Source organism: Mauremys reevesii, linkage group 1, assembly GCF_016161935.1.
Source record: "Mauremys reevesii isolate NIE-2019 linkage group 1, ASM1616193v1, whole genome shotgun sequence".
NCBI classification, from domain to species: domain Eukaryota; kingdom Metazoa; phylum Chordata; order Testudines; family Geoemydidae; genus Mauremys; species Mauremys reevesii.
Window position 1 is genome coordinate 200,551,483 of NC_052623.1, and position 17,433 is coordinate 200,568,915.

Below are 17,433 nucleotides of genomic sequence, written 5' to 3' on the forward strand. Positions count from 1 at the left end.
AAGGAATTCAGTATAATCATATGCAAAGCACAGCACTTTAATAGCTCTTAGAAATAACGTTGAAATTAGAAAGGTGCTATAGCTATGCAAAGTTCTCTCTCACACACACTGTCACACACTCCAGGTGCTAAAGATTCTTTTGCAAAAGTTTCATTTCCCAAACCCCCCCAATCAGTGTAAGCCAAAGTCCAGTTGTTGACATTTTATTACCTGTTTAAAAAGAGTATTTCCAGTATTAGAACAACAGCAGCAAGTTACCGGAATGATTGCTTTGAAAGAGTAATAAAATCCTAAGCAAAGTGAACTTTGGATTATACACTCTGTCAAGTTATTGAATTTGACAGTTTTCTTTGTTCATTTATTTGGCCTAGCCGCCATACTGTTTTTGTATTTGTATAACCATAAATGCTATTGTTGCTCCTACAAGTGTCTAATCCTGCTGTACAAATTGGCCAGGTCTGCAGAAGAAGCTGTCACCATAAATTCCCACAGCAAGCAGCACACTGAGAAACCATATGCAGCCCTATAGTGTATTGATCATTAAAATATTATGTTGTGATAATATTAGAATATTATGTTGCACCGAAATGCCACAAGAGGGTTGCCCCCCCTCTGTGCTAGGTACTGTACAAATATAAGTGACGGTGCTTCGGGGCAGTCACTGATTCCAGAATAGGAATTTGAATGCTTATGGCTGCTTGGTTTTATATATTCACTTTTTCAGAAGGTGGAAAAGAGACCAAGGGAAAGGAACGAGGAACAGGTGTATGTATGTAGGGCAAGAGTTGCTGTTGGAAAGAAAACCAAAGCAGGCCAAGCACAGTATAAGGCCAGTCTATGGAGCATTAGTAGAGTGGAGTTAAACCAATGGAGAATTTTCCACCTCTTTGTGTTGTGTGATTTTTGTATCCTCCACAGTTCTTGGCAGGAGGTTTGTTTAGGTAAAAGTTCAGGGAACTCAATGTTTTGGGCAGTGAAGCATGAGAAAAAGCCCTTGACAATTCAGACATGGGCAGTGTCAAGGAAGTCGAAGGCTGAGTGCCCACGGAGTCCAACTCTGCTGTCACACTAGTTTTACACCCATGCATCTGAGTCTAGGAGCTCTACTCCTAATTTACGCTTGTGTGAGTGGGAGGAAAGTTGGGTCTTATATAGAAGAAAGTATCCTTGGGAACATATTTCTCCAACAGACTGGCTTCATTAACACGTTGAATTTATACAGCACTTTACAAACACTAGGCAAGATTTCCCTTCACCAGTCCCTCTGAAGCAGGTAAATAGCCTAATCCCCCATTCTACAGAGAGGAGACACATAACTTGTCCAAAGGTCAGAATCAAAACTGAGATTGCCTAAATAAGATGCCTACATAATCCAACAGGCCATAGTGCCTCAGGTACATTTCACTTAGTGAGTGGACAAAGTCTAGGGTGACCAGATGTCCTGATTTTATAGGGACAATCCTGATTTTGGGGTCTTTTTCTTATATAGGCTCCTATTACCCCCTCTCCTCCTGTCCCAATTTTTCACACTTGCTGTCTGGTCACCCTAACAAAGTCATCTCTGCAATGACTTCAGTGGAGTTACAGAAGGAAGGAATGTAGCCCACCATCTCAGTTTCTTCACCTCTAAAATGCAGGCACTGATGTTAGGAGCCTGTGGAGCATCTGTGCCAATGTCGGCTTTCTCTAACTCTTTTCATTTAAGTCTAAGCAACAGGGCTGAAAATTTGCCATAATGTTTTCCCATTCCCCACCTCTGAAGAAAAAAAAATAATTGCTTAAGCACAGTCACTGGGGAGGCATTTGGGGCCTGGAAAGTCCGTGGGCACAGGGCCAGAGGACTGGTAGAAGTCACCTGGAGTAAGGCCAACAGCACTAGATCAGCCAAAAGGTATGGCTGGAGGGTTACAGGATGCTCTCCAGGAGCCGTTGTGCCTGAGAGTTGTTGTGAGACAACAGGAGTTGAGCCTTGGGACCCCCCGTCTCTGACCCTATCTGTGGCAGTGCAACATGCTGCCACTGGATGACTGGGCCAGGCCTCGTTATGTCTTACTCCATAATGAAAGATTATTCTCAGTACTGTTCTCCCCTTAAAGTAAACTTCCCATGTTCAATTAAGTTGTCTTCACATCCTTTCCAGCCCAGTTCCGGGGTAGAAAGATTTCTTGTTCCTTCCAGGAGAGGATGAATGTATTTGGCGCTGTCAAAGGTCCCCTCGCCACTTTCCCCAATGAATAACTTCTATTGTCTGGTCCTTGAGTCAGCATGGCTTTTGGGATGTTTCCTAGCTCTCAGGCCCAAACACTTCATGGGCCCACCCAATCCTACCTTTAGGGAACACTTGTTCTATACCATAGGTATTAGCTGGCTCTGCGTGTATTTGCATGTCTTGTTGTAATTACAGGGATAAAGGTTCCTAGACATTTGCAGAGGAGATGCACTTAGGGCCTAATCCTGTGCCATTGCGATTAATGGCAGAACTTTCATTGATGTCAGTCATGCAGGCTCGGGCCCTTAGACTGTGTTACTTACACACAAATAATCCACACATCTCCAGTTTGGTCAACCTGGTTGTCCATTACTTTCATCTCCTTTATGCTACCAACACAAAAGGACATCAAAAGGTAGCAGATCTTCCCCATCCCTGGCATAAAGGATTTCCCCAAAGGTCATCGAGCTCACAGAAGGCTGTTTCTGAGCCTGACCCACATCACACCTTCTGGCACAGAGGGCATTCCAGAAGCAAGGCCAGACTGCTGCTGCATTCTAGCTATTCTGAGTTTCCCACAGGAGGCTAGGGCAACCTGTGCATGGAGTTAGAGCAGCCTTGCAATGTCTAATGTATATTGGCAAGTTCCTGTACAGCCCCAGAACACAGGAGGCAGAAAGCCCACCTTTGCCCCTCTGTTTCCAAGTGCAGTAGTGGGAGAATGGAGTACCGAGGCCAGTACTTTTAGGACAATTCCCCACCCCTACCTCCCATTGCTCCCCATTCATTTCATTTAGATCAATTTTTCAAACCCAGCTTTACGCCATTTTGTATCCTGAAAAACTAAACACTTTGTATGGAGCCAGTCCGGGGCAGGGGGGAGGTGGGAGGGCACAAATGGAGAGATGCGACGTGAAAAGCCAGGGACTTGGGAAAAACTCTATAGAGAGCTGTCAGGGATTAGATTGCCTCTCACATGACTCTTCTGACAGCGCACACTCCACAAGGGTTCTGCACCCATGGGGAGCCAGCGCTGCACTGCAGACAGGATTCTCTCAACTCTTCTTGTCTTTGGCCCACATGCACTCAGAGCGTGCCAAGGCAAACAGGCATTGGGTTCAAGCCAAATGCAGACTTCTCACCTGACTCATCTATCTTTTGATCTGCAGCCAGCACTCCACCTCACTGATTAATGTTGCTGGGTCTCTGAATCACACCAGATTCTCTCTCTTCCACCTCCGCATGCCACAAAAGGAGTAATTGGTGATTCTCAGGCACCCTGGATTACATTGAATGCCAGGTTTTTAATCAAATGGCGTGTCCTCTTACAGGGGAATGTGAACAGATGTCTCCAAAAATACTTCAGAGCCCTCGGGTTTCTGATCAGTGCATAGTGAGGTACAGAAGGGATGCAAGCTACATTAAAGGAGATTGAATATAAGAAATCTCCGCTACAGCCACCAAGTATATTGTCAACACATTACCAGTAGGCAATCCATGACCAGAGCACATTGTTGGTGATAGGAACTAACTGTAAGGTCTGCAGTGACCAAAGGGTTTTAGGCTCCTAACTCCCATTGAAATCAATGGGAGTTAGGCACCTGAGGACCTTTGAGGATCTGGGCTATAGTTCCTTGTCTTTTTTTGGCAGGGGAGGGGGTCGAGAAAGGAATATCCTGGTTGGATAGAACGTCATTCTCCAGGGCTACTTATCAAGAGAATAGGTTCAGTACAGATTTCCCCCACAACAGTCTGATAAGGGCCTGACCTTCAAGAACCACATCCAGGCAGGGCCGGCTTTAGGAAGTGCGGGGCCCAATTCGAACAGTTTCGACGGGGCCCCGGCAGGGATGACTTAAAAAAAAAAAAAACATGGGGCTTGTACTCACCGGGCGGTGCTCCGAGTCTTCGGTGGCACTTCGGCGGCAGGTCCTTCACTCACTCCAGGTCTTCAGTGGCACTGAAGGACCCGCCACTGAAGTGCCACCGAAGACCCAGAGCGAGCGAAGTACCCGCCGTCAAAGTGCCGCCGAAGACCCGGGGTGCTGCCAGGTGAGTAAAAATTAAAAAGGCGCATCTAGCCAGGGAAGAGATTCTCACTGGGCGCGGGGCCCGATTCGGGGGAATTGGTGGAATAGGCCTAAAGCCGGCCCTGCATCCAGGAGAGATGGTTTTCATGCTTATTCAGTCTTCGAACTCTCTGCCAACACGGGTGCCAATTGGGCTGTAGCCACCCATACTAGGAACTGAACCAAGACCACTAGTCATTTCAAAACAAACCATCTGATGTGTCTCTCAGCCTAGGCAGAAGTAAACCAATTTACTGATTGATGGACACCTCTGTAATGAGTCCCCAGTCATCCCCTACTGCCTTCATTTTCAATTGCACTTCTTATAAAGGCAGCCACTTCCATACCAGTACTTTTAGAGCTCCCTAAGCACTGAACATCTGTAGCTAAGACAATGTGTTGTGCAAGAGGCGCTGTGATGTGTCATGAGAGAAACAAGTTTTATAGCAAATATTCCATGAAAGGAGTCAGGAAGACTCTTTTAGGCCCACTCAAAGATATCACCATCTCTATTTTTATTCTTCATGCACTGCTATTAGCATGTTTACAAAAATACAAGGTCCCATGGGGGTAACAATCTAGAGAGACAGATATAGAGGGTATGGGAAAGACATGATAAAGGAGAGAAGGGGGAAATATAGAATTTCCCCACAGTTAACAGTAGAGATTTATTATGAGTGGCTTTTGTTGTGGTGGGTTTTTTTGAAGTTAAAGTATTTTGTTATAAATCACTGACGCACGTTTCAGCTGTGGAAACAGAGCTTATTGACTAGCCCTTCCCTAATTTATGACTTTCATGCACCAGCCTCAAAGCACATTTGCAATAAGCAATCAAATGAGGGACACTGCGTCGCTAAACCAGTGATAACGAACACAAACAGAAACGCCCTCAACCCCTTCATACAGAGCTGGGTAAACAGATAGGCCTTGTAGGCACCTTGAAGGACAATAGAACTACGCTGTAGTTGAGCCAAGGGGACAGCAGATTCCAGAGCTGAACACACACACACACACACACCTGCCCTGAGAATGCCCTTGCTTCAGAGGTACAAATCTAGGTGTTGTCAACTGAAGTGTCCCAGAAGCCTCTACTGCTAGCTGAAAACATAAGTGGAGAGATGGCCTCTAAATAACACAGGACCCAAACAATGAAGACTTTGTAGATCAAAGAGAGCACTCCCGCTCCCACACCATCTGCATGTAGAAGCCAGCAAGGCCAGGTGATGACAGGCTACATGGAAGAAATGAGTTTTGAGGAGATGTGAATGAACGGGCTTGTGCCCCAGCGCACAGAGGCTACACTAGACATAGAGACCAGTAATGGAAGAGGGTGTGAAGGCAAGAGTGGGGAGGATATGCCGAAGGGTGTGGTTAGGGAGAGGCTTGGGTGGAACAAAATGCACAAGGACAGTAGAATTAAGTGAACTAGCTCCAGTGAGGCGTGGAGTTGGGCAAGGCACTGAAAATGAGAACCGGGTATTTGAATTTTAGTGATGGGCAGCCACTGAAGGGATTTGAAGAGGGGAGCAATGTGGTCCAAACAGCAAAGAAGGTAAATTCTGAACAGATTGGTGCAGGAGGGAGAGAGCAAGAGAATCGGGAAGAATAGTGAGGAAGATGCAGCAGTAGTTAAGGCTGAAAATGACTGAGACTTGGACAAATGTTTCAGCAGCAGAGATGGCGAGGAAAGGGATGCTAGAAAGGAAAAATACATCAGTGTCAGGGCTTGGACATAGCGGGGAGAAGAGGAGACAAAGTGAGGATGTTGCCAGAGTGGCAACAAAGCAAGGGAGAGAAAAGATTGAAAACTGACTGCTGTATCAGCATATTAAGCGTGAACTGATTATAAAATATCCAAGGTGAGATGTTACATAGGGAGGCAGAGGTGCCAGACTGCATAGAGAGGAGGAAGTCAGGTGTGGAGAGAGAGGTTTGCTCAGCATAGAGGTGGAAATTGGAAGCCATTAGGACTGGGTGTAGAAGCAGACCAGGAAATGGAGGACATACCCCTGAGGGAGGCCAACAGAGAGCGGGAGGGAGGTGGTGCTGTCAAGGGAAACACTGATGGAGCAGCTGGAGAGGTAAGAGTAGAATCATGAGAGTACAGAGTCATGAAAGTCCAGAGAGAGAGAGGGGTAGTTTGAGAAGCAAGTGATTAGAGTCAAATCCAGTAGATTGAATACAAAAGAGAAGAGGCTCTCAGATTTTCCAGGAGGGACTCACGGATGACCCTTGATAAAAGCAGTCACCCTTGAATGGAAGAACTGGTCAGAAAATTAAGCTCTGGGGACAAAAGGAAACAAGAGGTTGGAAAATTTTTCCAACCAGCTCTAACAGAAATCCTCATGAAGGGGGTGCAACAGGGGATTGGAAAAGACAAGGAAATGGGAACAGACAAACTGGATAGGCAAGGAGGAGATACCAGAACATTCATGAAAGAAGCAGGAAAGGGACCAGAGGAGAATAATTCTTAACTTTTCCCCTCTTCTTCCCACCACCCCCCCAAAAAAAAGTCTTGGAGGAGTCAGATGTTGGTAGATTGGAAGTTGCAGTAAGACCAGGTAACAGGGCAAGTGATGGGGAGAGGAAATGGGCAGCTTTAAAAGTGATGAGCAGAATGAAAGTACTAAGAAAGTAACATGATTTCTCTCTATATATATCCTCTTTCAAGATGCAGTGAGGGCCATCCAGACAATCTATAGCCTGAAATGATCCTGGACAGAGGTAGTGCCTGTGAAGGAGAGGGAAAGCCCCAATTCAAAGTCACTTAGAATGAGGGGGTGAGTGGAGGGGATAAGCAATTAGAGCCAGAGGGGAAAGAAGAGACAGATGGAGTGGATTGCAAAATAAGAGAAGATGTGGGAAGAGAAACTAGGCTGGACTAGAATGGGCAGGAAGGGAGATGGGAAGAGCCCAAGGGTGGCCTTCAGGGTGAAGAGAGTGAGAAAAGAATAAGCTGTTATAGGAGATGGCAGAGACAGAGGGAGAAACCCAGGTCTCAGTCAGAGTGGAGAGCAGAAGTTGAGTTCTTGATGACAGAAGCAGCAGGAGAGATGGGCAGGGTATGGGAGAAAGGTTGGCCAGGGTGGAGCTAAATAGGCAAGTGTCAGGGTGGGAGAAGGAGTGGGAAGCAACAAAGGTGGGAAGCCAGAGTTGGGAAAGGAGGAGGTATCAGTGGAACTAAAATGAAAGTGGCAGCAGAGCAGAACAGTGCCAGAGACAGTGGGCCCGGGAGATGGTAAAGGGCTGAGATAAGAGTGGAAATAGCCAAGAAAAAGCATGGAGACAAGGATCCAAAGTATCAGTGTGGGGACATGTTTAAGAGAGGGGAAGTGTTGGATGAGGAGGCAAAAAGAGAGAGTGGCCCCACTGAGCAAAAGCGGGAGGTAAACGTGTTAGCACTGGAATTAAGAAAGGCAGAGAGGAGGCCACAGCACTGTGGGAGTGCTAATTAAGAGGCCTGGTACTGAATAAAATGGCAGCAAGGAATTCAAGGTTTAGAAGAGTCAGGAGTTAATCAGGAGCCTACAAAGGTGAAGGTGGTTTACAGCATTAAAAGGGAGGCAGCAACTAGGAAGAGCCCAGAAGCAATAAATGAAACAATATGACATCAATAAATATAGCCGGAGCCAGAGCCATCAGCATGATAACAGGGAGAACAATGCTGCAGTGTGCAAAGCATATGCAGGCTCAGCCAGAGATTGAGCTTTAATCCCAGTTGGCCAAGCCCTCCTGCTACCCCCTTCATCTACTTCTTTCCTGAAGGCTCCTGTCTCTCAAGGCCCTTGCAGGCCATAAATAAAAAAATACCGAATTAAATGTGCCATTCAGGGGAGGACAGAGAATTTGTACATTTTTTAAGTGGCTCCCTGCTTGTCCTGATTTCCCTGTCCATCTGCTATTTAGACTGTAAGCTCTTCAGGGGCTGGGACTGGCTGGATGCGTGTTCTGTGAAGGGCTGAGCGTAGGTGCCAGTTGACAACAGCAGGAGATACTGGGAGGTGCACAGTAAGGTGTAAGATACATAGGTGGTTCCCTGGGACCGTGGGCAAAGGGCCAAAGCAACTGGCAGCTTCCTAAAGAGCCGGGGGCTTTTATAACCCACCCTTGGAACCAATTGCCCTGGCACACGGTCGGTGTACCTGTTGGGAGCAAGGGGAAGGCACCGCATGCCCAGACATAGGGTGACCAGATGTCTCAATTTTATAGGGACAGTCCCAATTTTGGGGTCTTTTTCTTATATAGGCTCCTATCACCTCCCACCCCCTGTCCCGATTTTTCACACTTGCTGTCTGGTCGCTCTACCCAGACATGCTCCCTCAGAACCCTTGGTAGGAGTGACAGCTAGTGGCTTTCTGAAGGGCGGGGGTAGCTGGTAGCCCTGCATGGCCCAGCGATTTGGTGCAGACTTTGGGGGGTGGGGAATCAAGGGCAACAGGGGCAGACTCTGTCCTCCATAGCTCTGACTGGGGAGGAGCTGGGGGTTTTCAAAAGAGCAGGAGGCTTTCAAGCCTCATCCCGGGTGGCTGGGGCTCTGCTGTTTGGCACAGTAACTCGTGTGGTGTACTGGAAACTGTGTTAAAGTTACAAGCTGTCACTTCACAGTGGAAAGGGTTTCCTGGTCTTGCTGGCAGGCAAGGGGCCTCATAGGGAACCCACATGATCTGCATCCTCAGCAGGCTGTTTGCAAAGAGCCACCCTAGCTGAGTTGTGCCTCTCTGCCTTCGGGGGCAGCCTGCTTTGTGACTCTTGCGTGTTGGGGTTCTGGATTCGAAGAAAGAAAGTAGCGTGGACTTGCACCCTTCCAGAAAGTATTTGATGTTTTTATCTAAGTTCTCTGTGTGTATGCCTCAAATAGAATAACTTGGAACATGGGCAAAAGGTGGAGGGACGGGGGTGTAGGACTCAACCTAGAGCCCAGGTGGGGAGTAGCTGCAGCAGCAGCACTGCTGTTTGTGAAAAATTCACCTAGAGGCGGAAAGGGAACAACTTTTTTGTTGGTCAACAAGCAGGAAACAAGTGATTCTTTCTGACTTGGCAGTTCCCTTCTCCCCCCTTTGTAAGAGCAGGATTCCTAGGAAAAACAGAGCAAAGTGACGCTGCTTCAGTAATACTGCTTTTCCAGTAAGTTAGCAAAATACTATCAGAGCTACTCATAGGATATGTCTACACTGCCCATGACACCCACAGCTGGCCTGGGTCAGCTTACTCAGGCTCGCAGGGCTCAGGCTGTGGGGCTGTAAAAGAGCAGTGCACACATTCAGGCTCGAGCTGGAGCCCTGGTTCTGCAACCCTTCCCCCTCACAGGGTCTCAGAGCCCAGGCTCCAGCCTGGGCCCAAATGCGTACACCACAATTTACAGCCCAAGCTTCTGCCCCCTCCCCACAAGTCCAAATCAGCTGACAGGCCAGCGGTGGCTTCATTGCAGTGTAGACCTACCCTTTGAGGCGCTGCCTCTAAGGGATTTCCTGAGACACTAACCTCGTTTGAGTAACTAGACCAACGGAATGCTTCTGTTCTGAAAAGTGATGCTGTAAAATCGCATTATGGGTTTCCATATTTATTGTGTCTCCAAGATTTCCAGTTCAAATGAGCTCAGTTTAAAAAACTGAGGTGGGGGTCACCCCTAAGTGACCAGCTCTAAAAACACTCCTGAGAGCTGAGAGTCAAACAGGGCTCTTGTCTTCTCATTCACCATTGCCCCTAATAAAGATTCTGCAGCCTAGAGCATGGCTTTTGGCATCTGTACAACCCCCATGGCTCATTAGCTTGGCAGTAATACTGGGGTATTACTGTTGTTTTCGGATGACTCCCCTTCCTACCTGGGAGATTTGGTAAAATTCAGGTGCGGCATGAGATGCCTGGGCTATGAACAGAGGCCAAGGTTCACGTCTTAATACATGCTGGAGGATCTCAGAGCAGCATTGGCACTTGCCTTTTGCCCACAGCCCTGGCCATCTGAAAATAGGTAGGTATTTGGGGAGGCATGATCTGTCCAGAAGAGGCATGGATACTGATAGCAAGAAGAAGATTCCCAGTAAAGCAGTTTCAGAGAGACAAGACTAGAGGACACATTTGCAGACTATAGGGAGAGGTTTGAAATCGGGGGGCAAAGCTGTATAAATAGCTCTTTTCCTCGTTCCATATTACAGGAGTTGACTTTACTAGTCACTGGAGCATGCTGTACAATACTCACACTGATCATTAATACTATACCTAGCGCTGTCGAACCAAGGGAATAATGGAAAACGAAAAGATTCAAGGCAGCCTTGCAGTGACTAGGAGAAATAGTGTACTCCATGGATCATATGGTGTATGAAGCCTACATCCAAGCTTGGAGGGATGTTAGCCCTGGGCTGGATTTTCAAGAGAGCTCTATTCCCATTTAGGCACCTAATTAAGTTAAGGCGTACACAGCAGCTCCCCTTACACTCCATGCTGCACGCATTCTCAGTGTGGACTACTGGTTATTGAGCACTTCTGAAGTTGTCTCAGAGCGACATGACTGAATTTACAGGCACAGATGTCAAAAGCACCAGATTGCATAAAGCCAATAGTGGCATGTGGGCTGTCTTGAGAAACTCGAAAATCACAGGGAAGAACTTGAGAAAGAAGAGAGAGTTCCCCAGTTCACAGTATAAATATAGAAACACTTTGGTAATGAAACTTCATTCGGTGGTTTAAAGAGGAAGAACTAGACCTGCCGTTTCCAATACTGTTTCTCTAAAAGGAGCTTTTTCGTACAAAGATGTCTTGGTGCAAGGGTCCAACAGGGCTTATGGATACCAGATGAGAGTTCTGAGTAGCAGTAGGTGCTGCCTCTCAGCATCCTGATCAACACAGCGCTACCCCGTCACAAAGTTGACTCAGCTTTCCCCACTCGGTGCAACTCAGCCTCCAATTCGGTCTAGCTTCTAAATCTAGATAAGGTGACCAATTACGGTAAATTTTACTTTTCAGGCTCCAGGTTCTCTTTGAGTTCCCTTAATCCCAAGCCAGTCAGCTGCCTCTACAGTGAGCTAACCCATATTCTGAGAAAATGGATTTGCGCGTTGTGCTGTAAACACCTCTTCAATGGAATCCTCGGACTTCTTTACTAAACTAGGGCCCTGACTACATAAAGCACATGCTTAACTTTAACATGTTGAATCTGGGCCTTCACTGAGCTTCTCCCTATCTCTTCGCTGCATTACAGTAATCAAAGACACACACAAATGCTGTGTCCCAGCTCACAAACAGTTGATACATTTGTTTAAAAAATAAACAAACTGCCTGGAATATCCATACACAGTAAATCCAGTAAATCCCAAAAATTATTAGAAAGTCATATGGTGTAAAAGTTTCTCTGCATCAGATCCTTGCAAGTGTTTGTTTTTACAGCTTCACACTGTTTGTTTACCATTCCAACATTCCTCAGAGCTGGACGGGGGAAGACAAGGGGTGAAATCCTAGCCCTATTGAAGTCAGTGGCAAAAATCTCAGTAACTTGGGACACTGAGGGGGGCAAGATTTCACCTAAGGTGGCCCTGTCTGCAGTGGCCAGAACTTTGAGGACAGAGCGACAGATCCTCAGCCGCTGTACATTGTCATAGCTCTATTGAAGTCAACGGAGCGATGACAATTTGCACCAACTGAGGATCTGCCTGTAAGAGTGACACTGGAACCTTAATTATTTCTGTTCTCATATTGAGCTCCCAGCATTCACACATCTGATTATTTTTGCAACTACAGTTTTCTACTAGTGTCTTAAATATCCGTTTACAACCTTAAGTTTGGTTTGTGTGTCCAGGACTGTCCCTATTCTATTTTTAATATGAGAGAACCAAAAATTTTGAAGGCATAGAGCATGCTAGCTATATTTTCTCCTAGACCATTTGTAAAGTACTGATTTCCTTTACAGTATTTCTAGAAAAAGGAAAGTGTTGTATGGGTGTATATAGGGTAACAATACATTTTACATATTGCCAATTCTTCTAATTGCAAAAGGAAAATCAACCCCCTATATAAACTCATAAGGCTTCTATGCTTGTCTATATGGCAGCAAGTAAAAGGAAGGGAGAAAGTCAGAGACAAATGCATCAGCTTTTGACTTTAAGAAGCTAGGACACAAAATCGGGCCAATGCTATATTCCAAACTTAGACAGTAAATAATCCTCCCTTATCTACTACCATTTAAAGCAGGGGTAGGCAACCTATGGCACGCGTGCCAAAGGCACCATGCAAGCTGATTTTCTGTGGCACTCACACTGCCTGGGTCCTGGCCACCGGTCCGGGGGGCTCTACATTTTCATTTAATTTTAAATAAAGCTTCTTAAACATTTTAAAAACCTTATTTACTTTACATACGATAGTTTAATTATATATTATAGACTTACAGAAAGAGACCTTCTAAAACCGTTAAAATGTATTACTGGCACATGAAACCTTAAATCAGAATGAATAAATGAAGATTCGGCACACCACTTCTGAAAGGCTGCTGACCCCTGATTTAAAGCAACAATTTTCAAGGTAGGTAGCTCAGCTGCATCTTGCTCCCACAGGAGCATTACTTTTTATAATGGTGTCAAGTTGCTAAGGCTGATGGGTTAGGCTCCTTTAATAGTCCTAGCCAATCAGGCAGATGCTTATTCTGGCTCTTTGAATAGTATCCTTGGCTTGAGGAATCTATTAGCAATACAGTGTCCTTGCAACATATCATACTGTGCTTTAACATGTCCCCTCTCACTCTCTACAGTAAATAGCCTTCCATCGCTTTGCTGCAAGTGTTCATGACATACTCCCATTAGAGATGGACAATACCTCAAAGAGTTTTCCCATAAATAATCGCTTGAACAACAAATTGAATTGAATTGAATTCACTTTGCCTACATTTGGGCCCATTCTGTGTTTGCTTGTCTGCTTCTGTTTTAGCAATCCAGGGTCAGAACAAAAATCTTTCATGGAAAGTGAGTTTTTAAGCTCACTTGTGAGTTTTTGCACCAGAAACCTAAATCTAAACCATAGCCCATCCAACTAGGGGACAGTCAATCAAAACAAACACTCCTCTTGAATATTTTAATAATTTCAAAGAACTCCTCATGAACGACCTGCAGACCAGGAATTGACCAATTATTCTGCAAATTATTCTGCAAATAGTTGAGAATAGCAAATAACTGAGAGTCAGTTGCAAGCCATTTAGACTTCAGTGGACATTGGATCCAGCCCTTTGTGTCTCTTCCCTCTCACAAGCAGCTCTCTGACCAAATCTAAGGGGGACTCGATAGAGCACTGAACTCAGGCTCAGCAGACATAGATTCTGTTTCCAGCTCCTCCGCTGACCTAGCGGATGACCTTGGACAAGTCACTTTGTCTCTGTGCCTCAGTTTCCCCATTGGTAAAATGGGGATAATGATCCTGCTCGTCTTAGTAAGAAGCTTTGAGAACTATTGCTGAAGAGAGCTAGGTATTAGTATGATGCTACCATCTGTACTTGGAGTTTCCTTTCCAACCCCATCTGTCCTCACACTCATGCTTTTCAGCCAGCCTGCTGTCAGTAACATCCACCCAGCTCTTCATTCTAGACATTTTGCCTACAATGTAACACAGTAAAGAGGAATAAGATGCAAAAGCAACAATAAGCGTCTCTCATGATCTTTTCACTGTTGTAACCTTTGTTCTCCATACGTCTTCCCTAGTTTATTGATGTCACTTGTTAGATTGCCTTCAGTTTAGATTAGAAACTCCTTGGGGCAGGGAGTTTTATATTTAAGCTTTATATTTCTCTCCCTGCACACTTAGTGTCCGGTGCAAGTGAGGATGATATATGCTTTGCTATTATTTCTATTGTGGGGCCGAGTTAAAGTTTACAGTGTACAACTGAAGACTTTTCTGCACCTTCTCCTGTTTTACTTAGTAGGGTATTTGGTACCCTGGGAACTATAGACCAGAAAAAGAAAAAAAAAAGTTTTGTATGTTTCAGAAGAAGCCAAACAAACCAAACCCAACCCTTAAAATGTAGGCGTGGCAGGATGAGCAAACAGTCACATAGAACTTCTCCCAAAATGTGTTTTCCTATTCCACTCCTTAAAAGCATCCCACCACTGTATCCTGGTGAAAGACCATTTCACTCAGGCACTAAAAACAGGTTGGAATCAAAGCCAGAACAAAGCTACAGTAGCAATAGGGCAACTTTTTTCAACCCTATGCTCCCACTCCTAAATCAAATGCTTCAACTGCACCATCTTACTCATCCTTCCTCAGGCTACCCAGTGAGCAAAGAGGAGCAGAAAAAACTCACCAGAAACTAAAAGGGAAGCCAAGTGTGAAGTATGGGGTAATGCAACACCCACCTCCTTGAAAGGCAAACTTCAAAGAGCAACTTTACAAAACAGCCATGAAAATTAACCAGCCCAGACACACAAAAACCTACTCTGCCACCCTTTATCAATGGATTATAGTAAAGAAGAAACTAATGACACTTTACTCACCCCATCCAAAAAGACATTATTCTTCCCTTGTTTATTGTAAGGCTGGGTTAAGCAGGTGACAGACAGGGAAGCAAACAAATCAAAGGTCAGGATCCAGGTTTGTGAAAGACATCACATAAAAGCAACTATATGTTTACTCAATGTGTGTACAGGTCCTCGCACAATGGGACCCTGACTTGATTGGCGTCTCAGTGCTACTACAAAATACATTTTTAATGTTAATAAAAATGTGAGGGTCCAAAATAATATGAAAGCCAGAGGTGCTGTAAGTTGGGTGAGTTTGTCAGAAAGGAAGCATTTGACCCTATAGTCTCTGTAAACAAACTAACTCCCCAAACACCTGGGGCAGCTCTAGCTTTTTTGCCACCCCAAGCACGGCAGGCAGGCTGCCTTTGGTGGCGCGCCTGTGGGAGGTCCCCGGTCCCATGGATTCGGCATACCCGCCGCCGAATTGCCACTGAATCCGTGGGACTGGCGGACCTCCCACAGGCGTGCCACCGAAGGCACCCTGACTGCCGCCCTCACAGGGACCAGCAGGCACCCCCCCCCCGCAGCTTGCTGCCCCAGGCACATGCTTGGAGCGCTGGTGCCACCGCTGCCAAACTCCAGAGCTGACTCTCAGAGAATGTCCTATAGACTATATGAAGAGAGGTATGCTACAGTGCCACTCAGAAATTAGCCTTGAAGTAGCAATACTAGCAGTTCATTTTTTGAGCACCTGAGAAGTGAGATACTGAGAACTACTCCTTATTTTTAAATTAATATTCAGCCATTACCAAGTCTCAAGGCAGTTATAACAGAGCAGAATGACCATCATCAAGCAACATTAATGCCTCCAAAACACCAACTCAATGCATCACATGCTTTGTGAGCAAAAAAGCCTAAGTTAATGAGCCTTGGAGTCAGTCAGCAAATAATGGCTGTTTCAGGCCAAAAGGAAGGAGTTAATTCCAGAGAGGAAGGTCTGCTAGTGAGAAGGGGCACCAGACAAGTACAAGAATGCTAATCTAATTTGAAAAAGGCCCACAGCTGAATAACTGTCAGGGGACGTGTGTCATTTGGGAAAGTCACTCTAAGGTAGCAATGGCCCAAACTAAACTATGTATTACAGTCACCACCTTCAATTGTCTCCAGAAGAAAAATGGGAGCCATTGCAGAGAGCAGAAGCAATATTCTTTTTACAGCTAACACTGCTGAATAATTTGGCAGTCATGTTTTGAACCAGCAGAAAACACTGAAGAGAACTAACCACATGAAGGTCACCACAGCTACCTAAGCTTTTGTGAATTCCCCACCCAGGATGACAAACCATTACCACTTGGTAAAATGCAGATGAAAAGTGTTGCTTCTAGCCATCAGTACCTCTTGATAATCCAGGATCAGTAAAGAGTCCCAAAGTATCCCAGATGGCTAGCCTCATGGATAAACATACCCACTCAAAGCTAAGCTCAGATACAATCAAGCCACATTCTCTAAAGAGAAGCAGGATGCTCTGCAGAGAATCAACCATTAGGATATATTCTTCTTTCATATTTACCCAAATTATAAAATAAAGGTGGAAGCTAGAGATATAGGAAACAGTTTGTACATAAAGGCAACAAAATTTGGCCAAGTGGGAAAGGTTTTAATATTACCTCAGACCAAGTCGACCAGTAAAACTCCTAAAGAAGGTGAAAGGTGATGATGGTTTGAATAACCTGACAGGCCAAGGCAATTTGCTAGATATTTAAATTCAGGAGCTCTCCCAGTTCTGACCCCTCATTTTCAATACTGCTCTCCCCATCATCAGCTCTTCCCTTCTCCAGGATTGTATTTGTTCGCATAAACAGAGGCAATCAGAAAAGTATGCTGCTGTTGCCAGAGAAACAAAACATCCATGTTGCATGTTTTGAAGTTGCCGTTGCTGCTGCCATACCCAGCCACCCAAAGGGTATACACCCAGTCTATGGTTTCTTGATAAACACAAAATAAATGACAGATGTGGGAAATGCTTCAAAGCAGAGCCATATTTCTAGGACATTATGAGCAGGCACCTTTCCCAACCTGTACTTACTCCACGGTCCACAAGTCCAAACTCACTCCTTTCCAGGGTTTGACTTTGTTAGCCAAAGAAGTCAACAATCTGGGGATAAAGTTTAGCTCAATCCTTCTCTTCAAGTTTACTAGCATTCTTTTCTCAATGCTGCTCAAGCCCCAACCTAGATCCCCTTTCCCACCTCCATTACATCCAGGTGAGATAACAAGGCACCTGTACCAATGAATCAGTAAAACCTACCTTAACCCTTTCCCAGCAGTATCAACACCTGCTAATGGAGTGCAGGGTTTCAGGCAAATGTTACTCACCTGCTATCCAAGTCAATTCCTAAAGTTTCTTACTTCAATAAAAAGGATAACCTCTAACCTTTGCCTATTCCATAGTATATCACACACACTAATCACCTTCCAATTTTATGTAAGAAAAAATAAGTTAGTTCTATTTGGGGCTAGATTCTTTTTTGTTAAATTGTATACTTAGCCTTGGAGATAATGAAATAATTCTGGGTACAAAATAAAGTATCAAAATACTGAATTTCTCTCTGAGGGTTGTCTGTCCAAAACCTTAATTCCAAAAAAGTATCCCTCCAATGCAAGTATTATTGTTATGGACCTGAATAAGGCTCCCACTGGGCCATCTGTGGTACTGACCTTA

The 17,433-nt window shown here is 45.2% G+C and overlaps 1 long non-coding RNA gene across 1 annotated transcript in view; it reads right to left on the reverse strand.

Annotated features, from left to right (window-relative positions):
• The window catches only part of LOC120374616, an 86,036-nt gene extending 69,091 nt beyond the window's left edge, over window positions 1–16,945 (reverse strand). The window contains exon 1 of the long non-coding RNA XR_005586175.1: window positions 16,798–16,945. This is a non-coding gene — a long non-coding RNA (uncharacterized LOC120374616). The remainder of the gene's footprint in view (window positions 1–16,797) is intronic.
• Between the last annotated feature and the right edge of the window lie 488 nt (window positions 16,946–17,433).